The 27,402-nt window shown below is 42.9% G+C and overlaps 1 protein-coding gene across 1 annotated transcript in view; it reads right to left on the reverse strand.

Moving 5' to 3' along the window:
• NRG1 (neuregulin 1) overlaps nucleotides 1-27,402 on the reverse strand; it is a 296,898-nt gene that overhangs the window by 103,867 nt on the left and 165,629 nt on the right. The window lies entirely within an intron of this gene.

Raw genomic sequence — 27,402 nt, forward strand, 5'->3', positions numbered from 1 at the left:
CCGCCCCGCTCCCCCAGCCCCCTTCGCAGCCTGTTTCCCTGATGTACAGACTCACTCCTTCCTCCCCCACCCCACCCCCCGCCCTCCGCAGGGCTGGTCTGAGGGAAATCAGTACACCCAGCAACGCAGGACTGTCAGTGACTTCCTATTTTATCCAATTAGGGGGAATAAAGGCCATCAAATCAAAGGGAAGGAGAGGGCATGAGTTGCGCGCCCGCCCGCTCCCTCTCTCCAGCCGAAGCGCGGCCAGAGGCGGCGGCGGCCATCGATGACAGGGTTCTACGGCGAGGACCGGGTGTCGGTGGGAGCTCTTTGGGCTGGACTGGGCTCGCTCTGCCTGATACCCGATCTTTCCCAGAGGGAAGACCCGCTTTCCGGCTGCAGTTTCTCCCTGCCTGACACCCAGAGACAGCTTTTCTTTCCAAGCCCCTGAATAAGTTTCGTTCACTCGGAATAGTGCTGAGATGCATCTTAAGTCAAGCAGAGGGAAAAAAAAACAAAACCCAAAAGCATTCCTGCCTCTAACAAATTTGCATTTATGTTACTACAAAGAGGTTTGCATAATTTTTTTTTAATATTTCATCTTTCAACCTCCTGCCAAAACCCTCCAAAACCAAAAAGCAAAGACTTCACACTAAAGCCAGCTCCTGAACACACTTTTCAAGAGCTCACATGCTGCTAACATATATATCCTCACTCCCCCTTAGACTAGGGGGGGAAAAAAAAAAATCAAAGAATATTATTATTAACAAGGCTTCCACTTTGCTCTTCAATTTACCTGTCATTCCTCACCTCTACCAATACCTAGCATTAACTCCCATTTCCACCAGTGCAGTGTAATACAGGGGTATTAACATAATGAAAGTAAGATTAGGACCAGCTCCATTCCCACTCTCTTTTGTCTCCCACAGAAAAGTACACCTGTGTAACAATACAGACATGTGTATAAAAGGAGACAGGCTTTTAACACAATTTCCAGTTCCTTGGACTTAGTGAAAACATTTGCATTGAAGATTTGGCAGCATGAATCCCCCTTTCTCCTTAGTATAAATGGCTGCAGGATGCATAAGGAAACAAAGAATCAAGTGCTACAAATTGCCTCGAACTCCTTTTTGCTGGTACCTTAGTCAGGCATCCAAAAAGTAATTTCCTTTGTAGTTAAGTATTTTCGGTAGTGACAAAAAAGACGTCTGTCTCTGCCCATCTTATCTTCCTGCCTCCCCCCATCCCGACTTCCATGGGAACATTAGTAACATTCGCATAAAAAAAGGTTTATCAAAAGTTCAGTGAATCCCATAGTGTTTTCACAGACTCTCATGTCAAGGACTAATTGATGGATGTCTGATCACAAAGCTTCCTGTGAGGCTGTAGTAGCCAACTGAAGTAATCATGATGCTACTACATTCAAGCGCCTGGAGAATTTACCTTAAAGCACAGCCAGTGATAACACTCTGGAAGAATGTAAAAAGATAAATCATCATACAATCTAGTCTACATTACCACTAAAGTGTCTGGTCCTCAGGTTAATGATGTGATCAGTAACCTCAGACAGAACGAACAGCTTGCATTGCATATTTACTTACATGCCTCCTCTTATTACAAAGCACATGTGCTCCTTAGCTGGTAATATTCTGCATGACTGCAGCCTCTTTCAAGTATCTCAAAACCTATTTCAAACAGCAGTAACAACACAGCCCTTGTAGAAAGGGTAACATCACAGCAGTATTGCTGTGACAGTTGTGGTGGTCTGTGGGTACAAGTAAGAAACGTTTCTTAGGGAAAGGATGTATCTTTTATTAGATTAACTGACAAATCTGGGAAAAACAGACATACTTTTGCACACACAAGTTGCTCCTCCAGTGTGAAGCTGAAGCAACACTCTTCAAAGCAGAGTGCAAGTTGAGAACCAGCTGGGAGTACTCTCTTCATTGCACAGATGAGATACCCCAGCATCTGAGTGCTTGGCACAAATTTTTTAAAATGTCATGCCTTCTTCATCCATGTCTAGTATTTCAACCTTCCTATTTCCAGTAAGACAATTTTCCCTGCTGTCACTGCTCTGAACTTGTGTTTAATCCACTGCCCTGCCCACATCTTCCCTGCACTGTCCTTCCAGGCAAACTACCTGTGTTCAGTCTTCTCCTATAATCTTCACTACTCTCCAGCCTACCCACATTTAACTACTGTCCTTTAGAATATGTTTCTGCTTGCTCACATCTTTCAGGCACTGAAGTGAACAGAAATGCATGTGGAGATCTTGCACCTTTCTTACAAGGGTTGCCATGAAGTTGAAGTAATCGTGCACAATGCTACATAGCTGGACAGGGAGATGGATTATTACCGGGTCAGACCATGGGCTGCCACGTCCGCCTGCACAGTGCCTCATGAAACCTCAGAGCCTCTTGTTCCAGAAGCCCAGTGGGGACACTTCCAGGGGCTCCCCTGCATGTGTGTGCATTGCCCCTCTCCTCACCCTGCTACCAGAGGGGCCGTGAGCTCGCAGGACCTGGGGAAGGGCTCTGCCAAAGGGGTCTTGCCTGCTGCCCGAGCCCCCCCAGCTAAACGGAGCCAGGATAGCTTCTGCTACCTCCTTGCTTTTTCACGCTCTCCGCCCCTGGCCAGGGCCCAGCCTGGCTGCACCATCTCCTGCCGGTAGGCAGCCACCTCCAGCCCCTCCCGCCGCCTCCGCGGCCGCAGCATCTCCGTGGGGCCTGGCTCCCTTCCCGGCTGCAGTACCCTCCTCTGCTGCAGGTCCCTTCCCCTGCGGCACCTCCAGACCTGGCGCACAGGCTGCCTGCTTCAGCATCGCGCAGCCAAGCTCTGCTCAGACTTCCTCCTCCTCCTGCCGTCCCCCGTCCCAGGGAAGTCTGCAGAGCTGCTTCAGCCTCCTGGCCTCACTGGAGCTGCGGGGTGCTGGGGCTTGCAGTGAGGAGAGCAGGGCGGCACCCTGCCTTCGGGAGTGCCTGGCGGCTCCCCTTGCTCCCCGGCTGACCAGGGAGAAAGGCAATGCTGAATCACTGGCCGGATGCTTCCCTGGCCCTGCTCCACAGGTGGCCAAAGCCAGGGCCAGGACACAGCCTGCCCACCATGCTGCAACCCGATACTGCACAGTGCTGGCTCCTCTGGGGACCCTTTGGACAAAAATGCAACCCCATGCTCTTTGCCACATCTGGGTTGGTAAGGGAGCACGCTGCCTTTTGTGCCAGCTCTCGCGGCTGCAGTAAAGGCTGATGGTCTCTCACTTTGGGTCTGAAGATATGACTGTAAACTGAAGGTAGAGTTTGCGGGTTTGGGGGGTTCTTTTTGCTCCCCTTTCCCCCCAAAGCAATGCAGAAATACTTTCCTGCAGCTGCCGTTTTGAGGCTTTTACATGTCTGTAGTGACATGCTAGTACTGGTGTGCTGTGCTTAAACATGGGTTCTGGCCCAGGCTGGAAGAGATGAGTGCCTTGGAAAAGAGCCAGAATTGGTTAACAGAAAGGGAGACTCTGGAAGAGAGCAAGAGGGAGCACGACCTTGGAGGTAACAAAGTTTTACTAGGGTAGCCCATTGGTGGTCAATACAGAAGGGTAAGGAAGGAAATTACTCGCCTGTTTGTAATCAGGTTAGGTCCTTACGCAAAGATTTATTTCTGATTATTACATAGCTTGTGCCTCCTTGCCTTAGAGGGAAAAGTAGTGTGATTCTACACTAATGAAGCTAGGCTGTGACTGAGATTTGGAGTCTTGCCATATGTAAGTGACAGGTTGAAACTCAAAGGCTTACAAAACTGAAATTTTATTTTGTGGAGTGTTTTTGCAAAGTTCCACTCCCAACGGACTCAAGGAAAGACACAAAGCCGAAGTCGGCATTAACCTCCAGCCTATGATGAGGAGGAACAAGCTGTATCTGTTCCTTCAGTTTTACAGGTCCTAAAAGGAGGTTGATTTTGTATTACCAAACTGCAGAGGACCATTCTTTCTGGCCAGCCACAAATATGTGGATGAAGCTTAAATAGATACATGATCATAACTGACAACATCCTGCAAATTAGAGCAGCAAGTACCATTTAACTCAGATAACCCTTCAGGCATGCCATAATCAGACCCAAACCTGCTGAAGGTTTTTGAAATTAGGCTTGGTGAATCATTCTCATAGAAGCAATTGGATATCAAATACGCAACTGCTTTAAATAAAGTCCCAGTAGCCCACAAAAAGATTCTCTAAGAGTTATCTACTTTCTTGCAACTACTGGGACATTAGGAAAGTAAAGTATGCCTTCACAAGTGGTTATTCATGACTCTGTTGGATCACAGCTTAAGAAAGGATGCTCAGGGGATCACAGATCAGTGCAGGGCAAGTGATCTTCCCCCAGGCCACTGCTTTGCTTTAAGAACATGCCAATTCTTCAGAAAGAAGCAAGCAGCAATATGTGGCATCAACTGCTCCATCATGTGTTTGACTGCACTCCCTTTTTTTCCACACACTGAGAAATTAAAAGCATTGTAACCAAGAAGCTAAAAAGAAAAAAAGTGCACATTCATTAACAAGAGATTGATGAGGAAGATAAAAGGTTCTCTTTTTATTGATTGCAGGCACTTCAAATTAAATAAGTGCACTATTTAAAGATGGGGGGTGACCCAAAGCAAGTGAGCAGGCCCAATAAGCAGCATCACTGCCAGCAATCATGGTGTGGGAAGAGTGGGCTATCACACATGATGCAAACGATTCATTTATTCCTGTTTTCAGTGCTTCACCAACCTTCCCTCCTTAATCCATCTCCCTTGGACTGATGCCAGTACTCTCTCCCTTTGAGTCCTTCCAAAAGCCTTCACTAAAAACCTCATCTTTCAGCTCAAATGGCACATGGAGAAAACTTCATTTTGTTTCTATACTGGTCCTGTCACTGGAACTGCAAATGGTAAAATGGGACAGGCTAACAGTTGCATACACACACATCCCATTTTTCACCTGATGGAAAGCAAACAGAATACATGTGCTAGTGCTGTTTATATGTCTCTGCCCATTACCACCACGTTTTCCCCTATATGTTTTTTTAAATCCTCTGGCCATTTGCAGCCATATGTGACTGAGGAGAAGGAACATCAAGCCCGTATGAAAATGCAGGAAAACTTGAGCAGTAAAAGTACAAACCCTTAAGCACACATTCAGCCTTAGACGTGAGGGTAAATACATGAATGTCAGCAGAATCATTAGTGTGCTTAATTCATTTGGTATAAGAGGGCTGCTGTAGGAAGACCCCCTACCCTCAGACAACACAGGAGACAGGGACATGAAGGGGCTGTATCCAAACCATCTCCATACCCTGAAGCCAAAACCACTATACTGGAATTATCGCACTGCCCACATAGGTGAGTCAGAAGCAGGTCTTCACACTAATACATTTCTTGGAAAAGTCTGGAGCACAGAATGCAAACTTCAGTGCTTGTAAAAACATTTGGGAGAGCTCATGTTGCCTCTGTGGCAGCATTTTCTGTACTGATGTCACGTGTACGTTTACACCAGGAACATGCTTTCTGTAAGTCCAATAGCTGTGGCTTGCAGAAACAGTGATTTGAAAAAACAACACAACTACAATGGCTGTTTCAAGAGATGTTTATACTTTAAATAGCTGCAGCCAGTAATTGAAACTGAAAACTGCCACAAAATGGGCTGTTATTTCAGGGGAACCAAAAGGTTTTCTGAGTCTTTTCATCTTCAAGTGAAATGTGAGACACTGAGGTTTTTTTCATCCTAATCAAAAGCAGAGCTAGTGGCACTACACAAGACACAGAAATCCAATAGCAAACCACAACTGTCAGGGTTTTTCATCGATGACACTGACTCATTCCCCTAGCCTCTGCTCAGTCACAAAACTGGGATGAGTCCTGCCACTGTTCAGGCTAATGATAATTAGCTCTGCCATGTGGTAAAGGAGCATTTAAGAGATGCAAAGACATGTAACATGCTCAGCTAGGCTCTTCTGTTTGAGGGCAGAAGCAGCAGAAGAAAGACCATGTGCAGTTTTCTGTTTTGTTTTGGTTTTGGGTTTAGCTGGGGCAGCATTGTAGTCACTCATTAACTCCCACCCACCTTAGTCCTCAAATGCATCTGCGTGCCTGCATTTGAGCCACTTTATTCAAATGGAATAAATTCCTTGTGGGTGTTCATGGGACAGTGGCAGTACTGCTACTTTGCACAGGCATGGCTATGCAGGATTTCGTATGCAGCCTTCATATCCACAGTGCTGTTGCTGCTGGGAAGTCACTGGATACTGAAAATTTGAGTAAAGGTCCCAAAAGCCCTGAATCAAGGAATTATCCCTCCCCCATTGACCCCTGGTTAATAAAGTACTTAAACGTGCATGGAGTTAAACAAGTGGTGAAATGCCTTCCTGATTAGAGATGGGCTACATCATATATTTAAGTGCCTTTTTGAATCAGAGCCTAATTCAGGAACTGAAAAGGTATTTTGGAGCGTAGTGCTGTGGTATCATGTGCTGCCAAACAGTTTGGCAGCAATATCATCCTTTTCCCTGTCTCTCTTTTCTTTTTGGTCCCTCTGTTCTGTCACCTGCACTAATTCATAACATTGTTCATGTGGCCAGGCTTTCAACTGGATCAGAGAACTAATTTTTTACTTATAAAGAATTTCTTTTAAGATTTTTTTTTTTATGGGTAAGCTTACCAACTAATTCCCAGCCTGGTCCCATAAACATATATAGGCTGGAAGAATGGGGACCATGGTCCAGAGGACAGAAGTTCCTTGACCTTGTCTTCTCACCAAAGACTTTGCATAGTGAAACCATGACCCAAGACCCTTCCTGAATCTAGGCTTAACTTAGGCAGAAGCTCCTGGAAGATCCCAACAAGATACCCATTATTCTGAAAAATCTTGACTCTACTTACACCTTTCATTTTTTTGTAAAGACAAATCATTTTTGTACCTACACATATTCGCAACTGCTGCTATTTAAAACTTAAGGCATCAAACTTTACTTCACTTTAAAGTGTCATTTTCAAAATTTCAACTACACATGGACTTTTTCATACAGTAATTCTCTAGCATATGTATATTCAATAGTTTGGCTATTAGAAAAACAGAAGGAAAGAAGTCAAAGACATAGAGCCAGCCTAACACATGGAAGAATTTCTATAGCATTACATAAATGAGTATTAATGATACGACATTGACATATTACTGGCTTAGATTTGTAAAGTACATCTTACAGTGCAGTCATACATTCAGAATCTGCAAGCTTCAGAATTTTGCTTGCAGAAAATGTTATGACTTCAGCTCAAGAGCTGGTTTGCTTAGCAGCTTTCTGCAAATACCTCCAAATAAAGAATTTAATCTACCTTATCCTAAATCAAGATATTAATTCAGTCCAGCTCTGGTCATGTCTATATGTAGCCTGATTATGCTCAAGATAGCAGAATTGAGATGTTCGCTGTTTAAAACAGATAAGCAACACAGTATTTATAACTGCAAAATTCCAACAATAACAAAAGCAACAGCTCTCATTATGCCTCAGAATCCTAGTATCATCAAGGACACTTAATATTTAATATTCTTTCTTAGTGCATTCAGAAAGCCATAGAAGGCATGAATCACTCCTTTGGCTTTGGCTAGAAAACTTCGTCAATTTCCAGCAAATAATTAAGAAGAATTCAGATAAGTATGACAAAGGAGATTTTATGTCTAGTCATGAGTTTTCAGTAGTCTCATCAAATATGGTTTTACTACATAGCTGTGTTTTGAATGTAAACCCTAGCCTGCATTTTAAAATGTTTTGTCACATCTTTCTCACCCCTGCACCCAGGCTCTCTTTGTGTTATATATGGTCTGGCACAAAACCAAAACTCTTACCTTTTAGAAATCAAAATCCAAATTGAAGTAAGGTAGTTAATTAACTCTTCTCATACACAGGACTTTAATATTCCTGCATCAGGTTGGGTCTTGTCAAGAGCAAGAGAGGAAAACAGCAAAGAGGAAACTCTGAAACCTTAAAGAAATCTATCTGCTGTACTCTCATTTCATTGACGCAGGCTCTGTGATGCTCCAGACACTGAGCAGACCCCTACACCAGGGTAAAATGGGTTCATTATAACTTGTTTGCATTTAACACATGGGAATGCACAGCTCAGGACAATGTGGGCCATTGCTGCTGGATGATGTAAGAGCAGTAGGGTAGCTTTGGAAACACCCCCTTCTGCAAGACATTGGACAACCTGGAAACGGGGCATAGGAGGCAGTGACAGGGCAAAACCCAGGTCTTTAAAGCCCACAACAGGACAGAGGAAGGCAGGTAAATGGAGCCTTTGCTACAGAACCCAGGTATTTCTAATCTCCACTACTGACAACGACAGTATGTGACAGAGTGTTTACGCACTCATACATACATATGTATCAGAATGAGTTTACAGCAATCATCATTTCATTTGATGGATGCATTATTCCTGCAGCATTTCCTGTGTTCAAACTGCAGGTCAGGTTCACCAGGGATGCCTTATATCTGCCTGCGTTTCACCACAGAGGCTGTGGAGTGGCAACAGGACTACAGGGGACAGGCTGTCTTTTTCCTTTTTCTTGAGGGTGCCTAGGGAATAAATGCATTTACTCTGAAAGAGTATTTGAAAGGGTGGGCCAGACAGGCAGGGCTGAGGTTGCACTATATCCTGTGTTCCCAGCCAAGCTCATCCAAATTACCATCCAGAGAAAAAGTCAAATAAAATAGAGCTGTCCTCATGTACACCACTTTAGGTATGCTAAGTCTGTGGTGGGAAAGGTGGCCATGATGGTGGGGAAGGGAAACAAGCACCTAGAGGCTGCAAGGAGGAGGCACTTAGCAACCTTGGCTTGTACACACACAGATGAGGTGAATTGTGTCCCTAAATCCCTTTCTGATCAGGGCCATAGTTTGAAGCCAGACCCTATAACACTCTACCATTCCCTCAGACATTGACTGCTGCAAAGATGGGGCCAAATTTCTTGCCAGTGTGGGCAAGATTTCACCCTGCTCAACCACAGAGATGGTGAAGTCCTAATACCTGCTTTCACTTGAGGGATGCCTTGCTGTTGCTTAAAAATTCCCTGCATACTGCTTAACTGCCACTTAACTCCAATTAAATTAAAAGCTGCCAAAGGGCAACAAATCCTCCCTATGTTTCTAATTTCACACTAAACCCTGTGTCCTTCCTTCAGGATTTTCAATAAAGGGACTGTATTTTAACAACTTTGCACACACTAGAGGAGAAAACAAGGATGTGACCAAAATAGATCCGATTCTAAAGGCACAAGCTCCACAGGGCAGAGCCTGAGATCCCTGGGGCAGACCAGGCTGACACACATACTCATGAGCATAACGTAACGTTGTTTCTACTTATTCCAGAAGCCTGAAGCTCAGCTAAGGAAGGAAAAAGTAAGGTGTCTTGAATTTTGAACTCCTTTTGCCCCAAAGAGTGAAGATGGTGCTCCTGCCTCACTGATCAATTTGAAATGATTCTCTGGAGGCCCTGTTAATAACACTTGAAAAATACATGAAATTCTGTATATTACATGCCTTTCCTTCGTTAGGCATCAGTTCATGGTTTCATCAGGAAAGCAGCCCTGCTCAGCTGCACAGAAATCACTCTTTGAGGCTGCCTTGAAGGACAAAAAAATACTACAATTTAACCAAGTGAACTGAAAAATGAAAAAGGATGAAGTTCTGGCCTTTGTTGCTGAGTATGTGCTAGTAACACTACACTGTGTTAGGGTAAGCAGACATTACACTTCCCCTTCTAAACTAGCCCATTTAAGAAGTGCTAGTATTATCCCAACAGTGACTACTAGGGTTAGACATGGGCTAATTAATAATCTATGCAGCTGGGGTCTAGTCAGCATTAATAATTAGTTGTAGCCATTTCCACTACCTTCCACCCTCTACCTCCATCTCCTTTCTTCTTACAAAAAAAAAAAAATCACTGTGCATATATGTAGTTACAGGAAACATAATGCATTATTAATGTGGCCACAGCAGACAGAAAGTTCAGGTTTACTGCTTACCAGTGTAGAGGTAAGTTGTAGCTACTGGCAACAGTCAGCTTGCTGGTGCATTAGGTAATGACAGAGTTTCCAAGAGCGCCAACTAAAGTGGCTAAATAATACCAGCTATTTGGAAAAGCACAGAAGCTGGGAGGAATGATGGGTCTGAATCTGTCACTAAGACAGGCAATGGTAGGCAACCTACAGGAATTATTCCAGGAACAATTAACTTGCAACAATAAGGTTGTGCATTTTCTTTGATCCACGAATGTGATTATGTTCAAATGCAATTACGCAAGTCGGAAGTCTCCAGAGGATGAGCAGAAAGGAAACAGGTAGAGATAGCAGCATGAGACAAAGCACCCCAAATAAAGGTCTTTACCAAGCCCTTTTCCCATCGAAACAACACAGTGTTCACAGTGAGCTCGAAAAAATGCCCACATGTCCTGTGATTTCAAGGAATATCAGACAAGTCAGGCCAGAAGTGCTTATTTCCTAGCACACTGAACAATGATCTATCATTACAGACATGTATCTGTCAAGCTGGTATCTGCCCACACATGCTGAAGAAATGCCTTTCAGATGTCATTTTCCAGTTATCCTGGACAACATATTATGCTGCATACAAATATACATACATAGCCAGAATCCCTGAAAAGAAGGCTTAGAACAGCAGAAAAATACAGTGTGCCTTGAACAAGTGATAAAGCTACAGATTAGATACATGGATTAAAGTCACAGAAATTAATTCAGACCTGCTGCCCCAGCAGGATGCCATCGTGCAGTCTCAAGCCAAGTCACATTTTTTTTTTTCCCCTCCTCAAGGGGTTCCTTCCTTTTGTACAAAATCTGTAACTCCTCAATACAGAGCCTAAAATGTAAAAATCATAAAAAGCAGCAAGGAGCTGTCCTAAATCTGAAGAGTCAGAAGCTTCTCCCACAGCCCGTTGACATGCCTCACTGATTTCAAGGATCTGTCAAAGAAGTGCAATTAGACTTCCTTCCTAATAGGCCAGAGGGGAGAACCCAGGTCTGCAGCCAGAATCAAAGGGCTAGCATGAAATTTGTCACATGCAATGTTAAAGCTTCATTGTCCCAGGATCACTTGTGCGTTACTGAACAAAACATGCAAAAGGGCTGTCACGACACCAACCATTCAGGTTGTGGCCCCTCATTTCACCCTGCTGACCATGAGCCCTCCATAGTAGCTTCTTGCCAACAAGGAGCTACTGTTTCTTCTTCCCACCAGTTGGGCACAATGGGGATTAGGGTAAAAACCACTGCGGTCCTGCCTTTGAAGATGACTTTCTCTGGTTTGGCAGACTGGTGGCAACAGTTAACTATAACCTTTTCAGCTACCCATGGCCATTGACTATTTCCTTACTGCAGACAGGCTTTTTAATACCACTGTGGGGAACTGTACTTAGATGACACAGAGAAATCCTTTGGTAATTATTTGGGCTAATCCTATTAGGAAAGAAAGGCTTTCAATTGCTAAAGCCACAGAAAAACCTTTCAGAAAAGGCACCCACCACTTCAAATTAAATCAACGCCCCCTTCCAGCCCAGGATAACCTGATTATTATTGTACATAAGAAGAGTTGTGTTAACTGAAATCAAAAACGGTTTAACATTTTAAGAAGTTTTATTTAAAAATTTTAAAAATGTATTTGAAATGCCTACAAATTCAAAAGACACCACTTTGCTTTCCTGCACATATTTTATTTGCACTTTACTAGTCCGCGGTTCTACTTGTGTATTTTCCAAGTAAGAGACAGATTTTTACAGAATGTGCACAGTTCTATAAGGTTTTTGCCTATGCTCCAAATTTATGCTACAAGAGAGGATAAAATTTATGTTCCCCAAATTTGCTGTTATTTCAATGCTGCGGTAACATGACCGTGGTGGAGTTAACTCTTTCATGTGCTGATCAGAAATTCAGCTAGAGTGTTTAAAATGATAGTAACTTGATATATTGAGCAATAAGAGGAATTACTTGTCTGTGGCCACCAGCCAAACAAGTAATCTTTTAATAAGGCATGTGCAGTTACTGCATTTCCTTTATGAGGAAAAAATAAAAATAGCCAGTTTAAAAAAATATGCCTAGGCATCTAAAATGGGCCTAACTTAGTATATAGGCACACTCAACCATGTGGCCTTAGGCACTTCAGTTCCTTTCTCACACCTGCATCTGCTCATGACTCATGGGTCTCCTCCATTCCTTACCCTAGAGGGTGCTGGACAAACCAGAACTGCCCTTCAGATCCTTTTACCATGGTAGACCTCACCCAAGATGTTAATAGCAGCTTTTGGGTTTATTTTAAAACAACCTGACAGGGCTACCCTTTTTCTCCCCCTTGGGAGTTTTCCTCCTGAAGTAAATCTCCAGCTTTGCAGAAAATGATGAAACATTTTCTACATTAGAGAGATGAATGTCACTGAAGCTTTTTTCTAAGACTTTGTGGACAGAGGAAAGACATGGTGAACACTATCTCTTCACGGGTAAATAGTAGGTGCATTTATTTGATGGTGGTTTAATGCCGCCCCCCACCCCCCTTTTTTTTTTTTCCTCCTTATATGTCTGAGGAATTGTTGAGGATCTAGGGGATGGGCAGAAGTGGAGACAAATTCCTCGTTCCACCTTAGCCATCTCTAATATGCTGTCTGTCTGCCTGGCTCCCCACTCAGCACATAAGTGTGGAACAACCTTTGGTAATTCTTTGGACTAATCCTTGTAGGAAATATTTTTAGTTTTGATGCATCTAAAGTCTCTCTGGGCATTCACTGGGGTGCCTGCACATGCAGTTCAGGGTTCATGGGTTGTTCCCTCAGGAGCCAAGTGTTGGTCTGGGATTCCCAGCCTGCAACCCACATTCATATTAGTCCTAAGGGACGTGCTCAGGGTTGCTCAGGAAATCTTTCCTTTGATCTGTGTCTTGCTAACATCCAATTGCTGGACTGTCTGTCTGTCTTGAGCATTCGAGAATGTGTCCTCGTGATTGTTGTCCCTGTGATACATTTCTGCATTTGCAGGTGTACAACTTCCTTCAAGTAAATGATTTATAAAAATGTAAGCAGGATTGCATATCTGTTAGAGACTCTGGGAAACAGAAAGGGAGTGTCTGATGCCTGACCAGCAGCTCTGAGTTGTGTTCACCCTAAGCAGGAGTGTGAAAGCACAAGACGGAGATGCAGATGCTTTGTGGGACCTCTCTCCTTCATTTATTTAGCAAATACAAGTAACTGCAAGACTTCTTTACAGCCTCTCGCATAACAAAAACACAGTGAAATATTTTAATAAGTGGTAAGAGAATGTGAGAATAATTATTAAAAATCATGGTCATCTCAGAAATACATTGCTGCTGTCAGTAATTAATGCATGAGTTATAAAACTCAAGGAACTAATTTTGAGCCTGTCTTCTTTTGTACAGCTGTCTTTCTAGCTGAGATCAAACACATTGTTTAATGAATTGATCCCTTTCCTCTTCCCCACAAGCATTCTTATTTAAACATCTGCATTTTCTCGTACTAACATTATGCATCATGTCTGAAATCAACATGATCATGGAAATTCCCAAAGGAATCTGGAGCATAACTCATGTTGCTCTTGCTGCACAGGAAATGCAACTGTTCTTACCCATCCTTCCTCTATAATGAAGAGTCAGATTCATTGCCTTGCTGTGCTGAGGAGGAAATTGCTGCATAATCTCCTTTCACAGCTAGACAATCCCCTCTTTCCAAAGCAGGCTAAGCATGCAAATTCTCCAGACATATTTGATGAATTTCTAATCACAGTGGGTGAAACAACAGGGCAAAGGCGAGTGTCAGTGACAGAAGCCTTGTGCTGGCTCCCTGCTGAAGACTTTGTTTTCCTTGTATGTTCGCCCACGTATTAATGGTGGGTGATACATATTAATTGTATCTGCTCTGGGACAAATAAACCATAATCAAGTCAAACTGTGGCCAGTCTTAAGGCCAGTTAGAAGTCTTGAAAAGACTAACACATGCATCCTCCTCAGCACTTCACATGGGCTGCAAAATGAGACCTCCAAGGTCTCCCAGTTTATGATCTTACATCACCAGCGTATTGAAGGGAGTGCCTTCTGCCAGTCAGGATGTTCCTTGCCATCTCTTGAGCTAAGAGAGGGACCTCTGTGGGCTGCAAGGATGTCCTGGTTTCAGCTGGGATAGAGTTAACTGTCTTCCCAGTAGCTGGTACAGTGCTATGTTTTGAGTTCAGTATGCAAAGAATGTTGATAACACTGATGTTTTCAGTTGTTGCTAAGTAGTGTTTAGACTAAAGTCAAGGATTTTTCAGCTTCTCAAGCCCAGCCAGCGAGAAAGCTGGAGGGGCACAAGAAGTTGGCACAGGACACAGCCAGGGCAGCTGACCCAAACTGGCCAACGGGATATTCCATACGTCACATCTAGTATAGGAACTGGGGAGTGGGGGCAGGGGAATCGCTGCTTGGGGGCTAACTGGGTGTCGATCAGTGGGTGGTGAGCAATTGCCCTGTGCATCATTTGTACATTCCAATGCTTTTATTGTTGCTGTCATCATTTTATTAGTGTTATCATTATCATTATTAGTTTCTTCTTTTCTGTTCTATTAAACTGTTCTTATCTCAACCCACGAGTTTTACTTCTTTTCCTGATTTTCTCCCCCATCCCACTGGGTGGGGAGGGGAGTGAGTGAGCGGCTGCATGGTGCTTAGTTGCTGGCTGGGGTTAAACCACAACAAAGGAGCAGGTCAAGTTATGCCTCTCCAGCCTGCCAGGTGATTTTAGAGCCCTCTGTGGTTAGATTTTCCTGTATGGGGAACAGACACATTTCTTTTTTCAACGTGGGAACAGAAAAGAAAAAAAAAAATCTCATCTGCCATTGAGAAACATTTATTTGCTTAGGCCTCCTTCAGATCAAGTTCTTAAGGAAATTTTGAGAAAAGATTTGATAGTTGCATGGAAAATAGGAACATGGATTCCCTTGCTGCACTAACAAAACCAAATGCTTCTTATGCAAAGGCTAGTAAGCCTCATGCTTTAGGGTATAAGTCAATCAATCACAAGAGGGCAAGGATGACATTTCCTAGGTAATAAAACAAGTCCAGTTTTCCACAAAGATTATTTTTGCACCTTCCTCTCCCTTTTTGGCCTTGCCTGCAGTTAGCAACAGTAATCAGTAAAGCACTGACATATTCTGGTGCTCTGTATTCCCACATCAATCATGTGTGACACTATTCAAGGTGTCTGAAATGGCATGTGACTCTAGCCACAATATTTGATTATGTGGCTTGCTGCTCTAATTGTTTCTAGTCGATGTAGATAAGGCATGAGGAGAGGCAGCAGACCAAGAGAAGATTACATTGCACTTAGTGGCTTAGGGTTTAATCATCTGTTGTCCCCAACTGCCCTGGGTCCATAAGGTGGGAGAAGCACCCTTCTGAAGTCACAGGGCACAGGTGGCCTGACAGTGAGGAACCTGATCCAAGGCATAATGGGGGAGTGGTTGCTATGGGACAGTGGGAGGGAGCTGAGGCCAACAACCAAACAAGATTACAGAAGAGACAAGACTCCCCACAGATCTAACGAGAGGAAAAATAGGAGTCATAAAGGTTGAGTTACTTCTCATGGACACAGCTTAGGTGGAAACTCATTTAGCAGAGGCAGCATCTTTCTGTTGTGTCTTTCCCCTACCAGTCCCTGAGGCACCAGTTGCTGCCTGCTGCCTGAGACAGGACACAGGGCTTGGTAGGCACTGGAACTGGCCAGCCTGCCTGCTGTTGTGTGTCTCTGGCTGGTCTGCTTCCCTATCATCTGTGAGCATGGGCTGGCAGCAGAAATTCTGCCCTGCAGCAAATGGTGTTTTCCAGAAGGTCAGCTTCTGTTTCTTCCCTGGCCAGGTAGAGGAGGTACAGCAGCATGGCTGCTTCACACGTGGTCAGTTTGACTGGCTGACAGCTGGGACTCTCATTCAAGAGCTGGTGATATTTCAATTTTGACAGGTGGCATTGCATGCAGAGATTGTGCTGAAAATTAATTGGAATGACTATTTTCTGCAGAGCTACTGAAGGCTGAGGCATGATCATGACTAGGGCTGAGGAAGAAACAGCCCCCAGAGATCAGAATAGTATGTAGAGCTCACTGGACCCTTATTAGTCAGTGTTCCTTAAAAATGCTGTAATGTACTTTCTCACAATGACAATTTTCTGTGATAACAAAAGGGGAGATGCCAAGAATATGGCAGTGTTTAAGAAATAAGTGGTGAGATCTAGTTGAGACAAAGGCTCAGCAGAAATGTCAGCTCATACACACATGCTTTCCTCTCCTGTCTGCTTAAACTAGCTTTTCCTACACTTCACCACCCCTTTAATACTAGGATACAGTAGATCAGCTTGAGAGCAGCAAGTCTAAACAAGTGATAACCAGTTCTGTGCTTGCCTCCCATTCTAAAGAGTTAGTTGATGGCCAGCTTTTTTAAGAATTCTTTTTTCCTTAAGGAAGATTCAAAATTTTCTGCAATCTTGTGCCAGTTCATCAACTATAGCTAATGTGTTTCTACTAGAGCTACCCACTCCACATCTTGTTCTGCAAATTGATAATAGTTGATATATTTAGCTCACTCTTTTTGATTATTTTATCTCCATCCAGAGAAATTTCTCCATCCAGTACTTCATACATGCTACTTTTGGGTTGTTGTGAATGGCAACCTCATATTTTACAAGATATTTACAGATAATAAAAGCTATTCCTCAGGATGAAACATCATCCAGAGGAACAAATTCTTACCAGATTAAAAGGAAAGAATCCCTCCCCTGTATCCAGCCTTCCTTACTGGCCATCTGCTAATAGTGCCCATGTGTGTATAAATTTCATTTGCACATTTAAATTGAAAAGCTCCATTTGCTCAGCCTGCCTATAACTGTGCTGTCTTGCTGGGGTGAATATTAGGTCTCTGATGCATGCATATTATCCAGTGAACAAATAATTGCAAATGCAATCCACATCCAATTATCTAGAGTTTTACTGCATATTTTCTACACATAACTCAAGCAGGAAGTACAACAATACATTAGCTCTCCAGGTGTCCATTTGGCCGGAAGAATTAGTAAGGTGCTGGCATTTAGCTCCTGTACTCTAAAGTGTAATTGGCTTATGGTGTTGCTGCCAATGTGAGAGGTCCCTTACACACTTGGTGCAGGACACAGATGTTGTGGGGAAGACACCAAGAGTCCTCTGCATCTGACAGAAGCATGCAACTGGACAGGTTAAGGTAAACAGTCCCTAAGCCATGCCTAATTTCTCTCCCCTGCCTCCATGGAGGCATTTCACTGATGCATAGCCCAAATGTGTTGGCTGAACACACATGGAGAGGATTTCAGACTTGTGTTACCTCTCATGAAGCTTAGAATTGATCCGCTACTCTTAGGGATTACAGCTACCTTGGCTTGACTACTAGTCTACCAAAAAAGATACAGAATTTATAGTCACAGCATTCCTTCCCTGGACCTATCTTAACCTCATCCTCCCTCCAAAGTGACAAATGAGTTACAAGCATCTACTCTGCAGATGTGGTGTGCCTAGTAACCAGGGACAGCATCTGATTCAGAGCTTATTACACCAGAGAACTGAAACACCACTCTGCATAGCAACAGAGACACGCATTTGAATGAGCTGCATTGCTGCTCAAGGCAATTCTTCATCCTTCCTGCAAAATTAGTGTTTAAGATTCTTCTGGCCTCTCGCAGACTCCAAGACAACTGTTATCCTACTGTCTGTCAAGTATTAGTTGCCATTGTGGCAGCTAATGGGTTTTGTGTAGATCATTAAAATATTCAAGAACTATGCATAGCCTGCAGCTTGTTTTAAGCCAAAGATTTCCCCAGTGGGAAACGGAAGGAAAGAGCTGTTTCAGGGAAACAATAGAAGTCATACTAACAGTATAAAAGGTATAGTGCAAGATTAGACTCAATCTTATTTCACTGTGTGTCCTGTGGAGTCAGTGGAATCACTCCATGTTTGCATTGCTTTAAATAACATAAAATATTAAGGAATTCAAAACAATCAATGCTAGTTTTGGACTTTCTTAGAATGGAAAAAAGCGGGGTGGGGGGTAGGGAGGTGGCATTTAATCAGGCGAAAGTACCAGACATTCAAACCTACTGTTCTCTCAGAACAATAACTAAACTGTTGAACTAATGCCTCACAGCATTGGATGCCAGTGCTTAAAAGCATACAACAGAATTTTAGCTACAGCTGAAAGAACATCCTCAGTTCCTATATATAAAAACACAGACATTTCAAATAAACAAATGCATCACATGTGATTAGCTCACTTCTAATTTGAGAAGACTAGAAAAACTTTCTGCTACTGATGATTTGTGCCACAATTGGCAGCAATAGATCTAACGGGTAGCTTTCTACAATGTAGGTAGCTGTGGCTTTCACGGCTAGATATCTGCCTGCAAAATAGACATTATTGAAAAAATGCCCTCATATTTATTCCCTGAAGTATGGCTTATCTTTTTCTTTTATAACCAACCATTGCAGTAATACTCCTCGGCAAACCTGCTGACATTTTGGAAAGCTCATCTAAATACCTGTCAGATGCTTGACTGTTTTATTAAGAATCATGTTTTTTATCATTGTGAATATTACCAGAAAAATATCAGTAATAAAGTTCAGATTCCACTTTACAAACCTCAGAAAAATAATGGCTGTATTAACTTCTGAAGGGCTATTACCACCCCATGTATAAATGCTAAACTTTAAGATAAGCTCAGTGGCACATGGTGTTTGTAAAAGCTTCAGGCTGCAGAGCTGTGTCCAGTCAAATCCTTCCTGACTCAACATCAATTCTGGATATTTATAGCTCTGGAGTAAGGAGCTTTTCTGTGCTGAATAAACAGAACAGAAACAAATAAACAAACAAAAAAAAAGCCAAACGCCCAGGACTGGGAAAACAGTCGTCTCCTCTGTTGGCTTGGGACTGGAGTGTAGTAGGTGTTGTCTCATCTCTCCTTTCAAGAGCAGTGGCCGCAGTTGCTAAACTCAGGAGGGCTGTGGTGCAACGCTAGCTGCTCTGTGCCCCACAGGTACACCATGGTCAGGAAGATTGGGGTGGGATAGGGAGCCTGACCTCTCAGATGTGCCTACGCTGCTCAGTAGCAAAGGGGACGGATCATGCTTTCAGTCCAAGGACAAGTGTCATGGCTGGGCTACATCTAGGTCACACATCACGTCACCATGGCTCTGCCCTTTATTAAAAATAATTTACATGTGTGTTTTTTCCAGTTCCCAGTGTCTAAATTGTGGGAAGGCTGTGTCTTAGCCCACCCAGGCAGTGGTTTTATGGCCTGAATATGGTTTTATAATTAATTCCCTCTGGTATGGTATAAAGGCTTTTGGGGGTTGCAATGTTTGTTAGGATGATGTGGGAGGACTGCTTAAAGTGAAGGGAGCCAAGCTGGTAGGCTGGTACCCATGCTGCCTCCTGGGAAAGGTCTCAATGCACTTAATCCTTCATATTGTGCTTAGGTGTCTTGAAAAGCAGTATTTGATGTGAGTCAGAATGACACAAGAAAGCATGTTAATGATGAAATGGGCAAACACTGCTCTAGCAATCCAGCTCACTCCTGAGCCTCACTCCACTTAGCACCCTAGATTTAGCCTTTATGATCATCCATTATAAATTAGAAATGCCCCACGCTATTGTGGCTTGCAACAGGATTGATGCAGTTTGGAAATTGGAGGGCTGTGAAAAGTTTCCTCCCTTGTAAAAAGCAGATCCCTGTGGAAGGGAAAATTTGGAATTATTTTGCCAAAAGATCTCAGACAGCTGGATACTGTGACTAATATAATCTACTAATAAGGCCTATGAGCTCTGTACATCCATAATGAAGTTGAAATGACTAGCATGAAGAGTGGGCAGTCAGAAGAAAATCTTGTAAAGAAATGCAAGAGCCTTTATATACATTTATATTCCCTGAAAGAAAATACTGACATCCATCAGACACAATTCATAAAGAACAATTGCTCCAGGGCATAGCTTTCTTTTCAAATAAAGTGAGTGGGTGTTTTGTGATCCTTGCCATGCATTTCCATGCTACTGCAGATGTAACTCAAAATTACTGACTAGCTGACTACTGCTAAATATTTAGGAAGATGCACACCTAGAAAGAATATCACATTGTAAAAGGCTGGTCTTTAATTGCTGCAGTGACTACAGTGATTCCTTCTCCTCTCTGTACAAGGGGAGAATGTCAAGAACAGCAGAAACCATTAAGAATCTGCAGGAACATTTTGATAATGAAAGTCACAGGAGATGCAACTTTCCCACTTTGCATCCAATTATGAGATGTTACCAAAAGGCAATTTAGAAGAGATGCGGACATGAAAGATGGGATGGTAATTTCCTACCATGGGTTTAGCTTGGCTCCCATTGCACTGTTAGAATACTGCTAGAATAGGAACGTGAAAGAAGAGTATTGCTTTTAATTTACCTGGTAGCAACTGCTATAGTCTAAATTGAGTCTCAGCCATAGCGTGCCACTACGTTTGTGGAGAAGCTAATGAGGGGACACAGGGATAGCTTTTCAAAGCCATGCATCTATGGCAAGATTGCATGTATTTATACAGTGCTCTGCCTATGGCTTTTGAAATATAACTTCTGTCATGCAGTTTGCATTTTCTAAGAAGTAATAAGTAATTTATCATGGGGTTATTCTTAAGCAAATAGAAACTTCTTCAAAGCGATACACTTTAAAAGTTATTCTGAAGATAACCATGTACTTTTCTGTTCATCTTTTATCTACTGCCATGTTATCCTCTGCTTTCACCTTCTAGAAACAGATCCAATTGAATGCTGAGGCACTTCCAGTTATTAAAAAGGTAGGGACTCCCTGGATTCCTGCTCAGGAGTCAAAAGAGCCTAGCTGCCCAGGCAGATAACTCAGAGGGGTATCTTACCTTCCCCTATTGCTCTCTAAGAAACTTTGTTCCTTCTCCCTAGACAACAGCATCTGCCTTTTGGGCTTGACCAAAACTGCCTGAATTGGAAGGTCAGCAAGAAAACAAAGCATTGGACCCAGTCTCTTGACTTCTATCTAATTAATTTTGTGTTTCTGCTTCATCACAGGCTTCCACTGCCAGACCATGAACTTGCAACAACCTTTCATGGACCAGGGCCCTGCTATGCCACAGAGCGTCTCTGTTTACAGCCAGTGCAGCCTAAGACCTCCCCTGGGATAATGTGGAATAGAAAGCCCAGAACACACCATCTAAGAAGGCCAGCTGTGTGTGCCTCTCTGTCAAAGGGAGCCCAGCAAACCTCCAGGCATGCTGGTGTAATTCAGATTTGGAAATTCAAATTCCCTTTGGGACTTTCTTCTTTGTTGGACTCTTCCCACCAAAGCTGAAACAACAGAAACTCCCCCTCCAAAAAGAAGAAAGTGAACAGCAAACATGTCTTTCTCAGGACAGAAGGGCCTCCTGAGGAGTGTAAAGGACCTTGCATTCCTAGTCTCTTCTGGGGTTAATACAACAGGGTGCCTCAGGGTAAAGTCTCTTTGGGGGTAGGAAGGTATTGTTGGGACAATAGGTGGAAGATAAGGAGATGAACAGAATTTCTGGGCTATAGGGGAAAGTTGGGAATTGCCTATTTTAGATAAAATACTAGTATTATTCTGTACCCATGCACACATTCGTCATTTTTGTCTGTTGTGAGTATCCCTTTTCACACTCGCTCTGAGCTCTTTGGCTCCTTTATGCCCTTTCCTACAAAGCACTGACATTCTTGATTTCAGCATGGTTAATGACACGTCTTGATTTGCCAGAGTGCCTGAAATAGATGCGTGCTTCTGTCAAGGTCATGTATTCCATGTTGTTCACATATCTCTGCCCAGCTAGTATCACTGCCCGTCACGTACTTTTATTCAGTATGAATACTTGCTACGTTGATGCCTCAAAAATGACATGGACAAGGGAAGATTTTGAGAAGGCTGATCCAATACCACAAAGTATGTTCATAATTGCTACCCAGAAAGGATATAGCCAGCAGGCAACAGGAGTCCTTGAGCACCTGTTTTTGTCACAGTGACAGCACCAGGGACTTCTTCCCATGGAAGACACAGAGACCAAACCACCAAGGTCAGACCACCAATCCATCCCTGTGCTACAAGCTCAGGTTCTTCAGTATAGCATAGGCTATGCTGGCAAAACAGAAAGATGCTGATTTTAGTCTCAGGTGGGAGCATAGTACATGTCACTTCAGCATAGCGGGGAGAAGAAGTCAGAAAGGCATAAACTAATGCTCTGTTAAGAAAGGTTTTGCCAAGATTAGACCCTCTGGGAGACCCTCAAAGAAACTGGGCCTTACCAGCAGCCCCTTGAAGCCAAATCCTCATACAACTTACACAGTCTTGGAAAGAGAGGTCCTGACATACTCTGGGGTCCTGAGGAGAGCTAGGGATGGAGCCTGCAGTCTCTCATCTCTGAGACCCAGCTAAGGCAGCAATTAACAACGTGGCTTTTGGCCACCTATCCTGTTGTGAGGGTGTCCCCCACTCCACCAGTGAGGACACATTCAGGTTTTAAAAAATTTAACTACTGATCCCTTTTGCTGAATGATGGGAAGAGTTTCTGTTAGAAATTTGGAGAGAAGGAGATAATCCACAATGTCAAAGACAATGGGAGGTGGGCCTGTGAAATTCTTTCAGAAATATTGCAAGCAACAGAAACATTTGAAGTAGCTTTTGTGACTTGTATGCCAGCAGAGTAGACTGCCGCATGTTTGGTAGTGCTTTTCATGGTGTAATCCATGATCTCAGGAAAGCACAACCTGAAATAAACAGATCCAAACCACTGCCTTCACACTTACATGTATATACTTTATAAACCTATATATGTACATATATTTATACATAAAACACTATTGCCTCATCATATACAAATCCTGAGGCAAGTGCTAGCCTTATGGATTTATTCTTACATGCACAAATATACAGATAGCTAAAGGCAATGTCCTTAAAACCCTTCCACTCTGGCAGCTGTATTTAAGCTATATAAACTGTTGCACTTATTCCTTTGTGACTGTTGTGTCACCTTCTTCTAATTTTAATAGTGCTTATAGCCATCATTGCATTTTACCTCTTTGACCTCCTTGAAGGAAAAAAACCCAAGAAACCCCAGCACAGAAGAGGCCTGACTCTATACTAGTGGTGTTATCTTATAAGTTGGATATGTACAAACTTTCCAGTGGAGCTGCCTAACCCAGCTCAGGTCCTCAGTATCAACCCATGCTCTCCTTCATAGCAAGGCTGGGGGACCAAGAATGCAACTACCAAAAACCCGCAAGATTAAGTGGTTTGGAAGCAGAGACTTAATGTCACACCAGCCTTAGACTGGGAATCACGCAAAAGGTTGAAATCTGTGTCTCTGGGAAATGTTACCTATTCAAGTGAGTTTGCCCTATCTGTGAAATTTAAACACAGGAAACAGGATTTGTCACACCAGATCAAATCATAAGGCTACTGAGATTACTGCTGCATTGCCCACTGTGATTAGTGTCCACTGTGGAGAAAGAAACTGGAAAATACTGCACGCTGTGCTAGGTTTTAACAGGGGATTGACACATGACTTCATCTCTGCTCTTCCAGTAGGATTTCATTAACCAGAAGGCTTAAACTCATTTTACATTAAACAAGAACTAGTTACCTGACCCTGCCCTTGTTCATTCACTGTGTTCTTAGAACAAAGCAAAGTGTTTTCTCCAGAAAAAAACCCAACACTGAAATAATAAAGCAAAATGCATGAGGTGGTATAGTGTTTTTCTCTGACCCACTGTCCCACCAAGGCATCAGGTATAGGGTTTTCCTGGAGAAGCAGACTTTCAATCCATGGAACAGGTAAGTTAAATGCTGACAGTTGAAGATGTCACACTAACTTATTACAAGAGCAGGAGTTGGGAATACAGCTGTGCTATAATAACTGCAACCTGATAATTGCCTTCACCATCTGAATTCCTTCAGCTTTCTCAATTGGTTACAGTATTCTCCTCTTCCCATCCTGCCCTGAGTGACTTTGCCATATTACTAGTCTCTAGTAAAACAATTCTGCTCTTTCACTCAAAGAAAGCTGCATTTCAGAAGTCACTGAGCTGCTACCAGTGTATTTAGGTTTTATGATAACACAGCAGAGCCTTCTGGGGCTGAAAGAAGTTAAACACATGTTCATTAGGCAGTGTCCCCTGATTTTTTCTGATCCTTACACTGTGCTGCAGCACTGTCCATCACATTATCATCTTCTTCATCTCTCAGTTGTAGAGGGAATATTAGAAATTAACATCTGTTGAACTCAGAGTAAAATGAAGCAAAAAAAACCCCAAAACAGAGTAAAATGAATTAATGCAGAAATTCCATATTTACTATATTCTGCTATACTGCAAGATATCTGGCCACCAAGTCACATTGTGTCTTAAAAGAACTGCAATTCACATGGACCTCAGAAAGTACAAAAGACTGCAGAGTAGAGTTTCACTCTTCATCTGCCTTTTCTTGATTCCACAAGTTTTGGCCACACATCAAAGGCAAGCAGACTCCTGTAGGTACCTATGCATCAGTAATATTAAAAAAAAAAAACCAAATAAAATAATCTAACCAAAACTCCAAACATCAGATAGCAGGACAATCTGAGTGGTCTAAGGACTGGCTACAAATCAAGATGACCCTTTAAAAAATTGCTTGAAATAGCAACAAAATCAGAAGGTCTTTAGAGGTTTGGATAAGTATCCTCAAAGCAGAAGAAACAGCCACATAAAACTTGTATCACTGGGGGCCCAAGCTTTCTGTTTTCCAGAAGGACTGATTCTGGTTTGTATGATTCTTAGACAAAATTCATGTTTTTTTGAAAGTGGACTCCTGTTGGGTATTACATGAATAACTACAGGGGAGAAGGACTGCGGTCACTTTAGGAGATAAAGGAAAGCATAAACTAGCAGAAACTTAACTTGCTTGTTAAGATTTTAGGACACAGATGATTTACTGGCCAGGCTGCTTGCCTCATATATGCAAAAAAGTTCCTGTTAAAAATACTGTATAAACCAATGACCCTAACACCATGTCATAGAAGGTTTTACTACTCAGCATGGAACATTTTTATCAAAGCAGATCAGTACTGTGCTTGAGAAAATGTGACAGGCAACAAATCTTTGCATGCCTCCTTTCTACGTGGTGTATCTGCTCTCCATTTGATATGCAGGTTGGAATCTGTTACTGCACCATGAGAAGATGAAGTGTTAGGAAGGTGCCTTGCTGTGCCAGGCTTGGACCTTGCAAGTTAATAATTCCAGAGAGAAGAGATGAGCAGTCTAAGCTGACACATTTCTTCTCCAACTAATCTTTCTTTTTAAAATTTCTGCGCAGATTTTAAAGGTCAGAATGAAAGTCTGTGAGAAAATGAGATTAAAGTAATCTATGGGACAGATGACCAACACTGGGTCTTTCCCTCCAGCTAAAAGCTAAACAAACTTGCTCTGCACTCTTCTGAAAAAGAAGCCACAAGCCAGGTGGGATCAGCCTCCTACCCGTTCTTCATCCACACTCCTGCCTCAAGCTGGGCATCATATCAGCCTGCTAGACAGTGGACAGGAGGCTGCATGCTGCAGAAAATATGCTCCAAGCACATCCAGTGCCATGGTTGCTGGCTCAGCATCTTGCACAAGCAGACAAATCTGAACTGAGAAGCCCAGTGTAAGACAATCAGGTCTGAAACATGAAGAGTACACAGCATGCCCTGACTCTTTGCTGGAGGAAGTGCCTTCACAGACATTTTAGGGAGTAGCCCTTAATGGGCAGCGTAAACAAGGGCATGAAGGTAACGCTGCAAGGTGTAACTAAGCTGTCTGTGATGAAGAGTATGAAATATACTCCCACAGGCTCTGGCTCTGTCCAACTTCTTCATTTCCTACTGCTACAAATGCTCAGATTTTGATCCAGTTTAGTCCTCAGAACATGGGTTTCCAAACTGTTGCTCTCCGTAGAAACAGTGAGCTAAGGTGCCTCCTCACTCCTGGTCTGTACATACATACTGTGCTGTAGATGGTTCCCGCACAACAGGAACTATGGTCATTGTAAACAGCCTGCATCCCACCACTTCCCTTCTCCCCTCTTGCACTATACAAATGTTCCTGCAGAACACCTCCACCAGGAGGCTGTGTGCAGTGCTGATGGTATGATTTTAACCTAAGAAACCTGATTGCTTTTGAATTTCTTTCCAGGTGTATTGTAACTTACAAACAAGAATTCAAGTTTTGGTACCACTTTTCTAAAGAAAAGGAAGGCTGCCATATGTATGCTATTCTTGCCTATCAAGGTGAGAAGCCAAAATTCCTTTAACAAGTCCCAGAAGAGCAAAAAGACCACCATATTTTCATTCTCTTGTCTTGAATACATAGTTGAATGAACCCATAAAACAAAGGCACTAGGGTGAAATCTCAGATTTACTTTTTCCACTGCAAATCCTGAACAGAAGAAAGTCACAGAGCCATAAGGCACTTGTTTCAGAGCACTGCAGTTGAGGGAACAAGGGGAGGAAAAATGTCTTCCATCCCCAAATTGTTCTGATGTGCTTAAGAATGGCCCCTGCAGTCCTTGGTAGTGAGAGCACACAGGGCTCCAACTGCTGTTGATTTGCTCACTTCTTTCAGTGGGAGAAACCATATCACAGAGAGCTCCATCATCAAGGAAAATTAAAGTTGTAACTTAGGTTTCAAAATTACACAGTACAAAATAAATATATATGGAGCAATTCTAGGGTTGGGGTGGAAGAGAAGGTGGGAAGCATTTCTACCTGCCGGGGCATTGTTGGTAATCAGTGCCACAAAGTCTCTCACTATGAAACACGACACAAAAGCATGAATTTCCTCATCCTCCCTTGGATTACTGACCCCCCAGCCTGACCACCAGCCCTTTATATTAAACTGGGAATACATCAGAGTCTTTCCCTTCTCCTTTACTTAAGAATGGAGGCTCACACTCTCAAAACAGTGTGGATTTGGAGGAGTGTAGGTGCATGTGCACATAAAAGGGTAGAGGGACCTTCAGTTTTGGGGTGTCCGTTGTGGAATGTCTTACAGAGATGGGATTTTTTAATAATTTTTAGCTTTCTGAATATCTGTCTGTCACTGGAACCCCCAAAAACCATAGCATAACACATGTCTGTACACTTGTGAAAGCCCAGGGGAGAGACCCTACTGAATCACTCTGCTGTTCTCAGGTCTTTCCCAGTGTCTGGCCAACAGTGACAGTGCTGGCATGTTCTCTGAAACATCTGCTATTGTCTGAGAAGTGGAAGGAAACAGTTTATTTTATCTCCTGTAGCTGTTGCAAGATTGACAGCGACAAGTG

Source organism: Haliaeetus leucocephalus, unplaced genomic scaffold (assembly GCF_000737465.1).
Source record: "Haliaeetus leucocephalus isolate CR32 unplaced genomic scaffold, Haliaeetus_leucocephalus-4.0 Scaffold225, whole genome shotgun sequence".
Classification (NCBI taxonomy): domain Eukaryota; kingdom Metazoa; phylum Chordata; class Aves; order Accipitriformes; family Accipitridae; genus Haliaeetus; species Haliaeetus leucocephalus.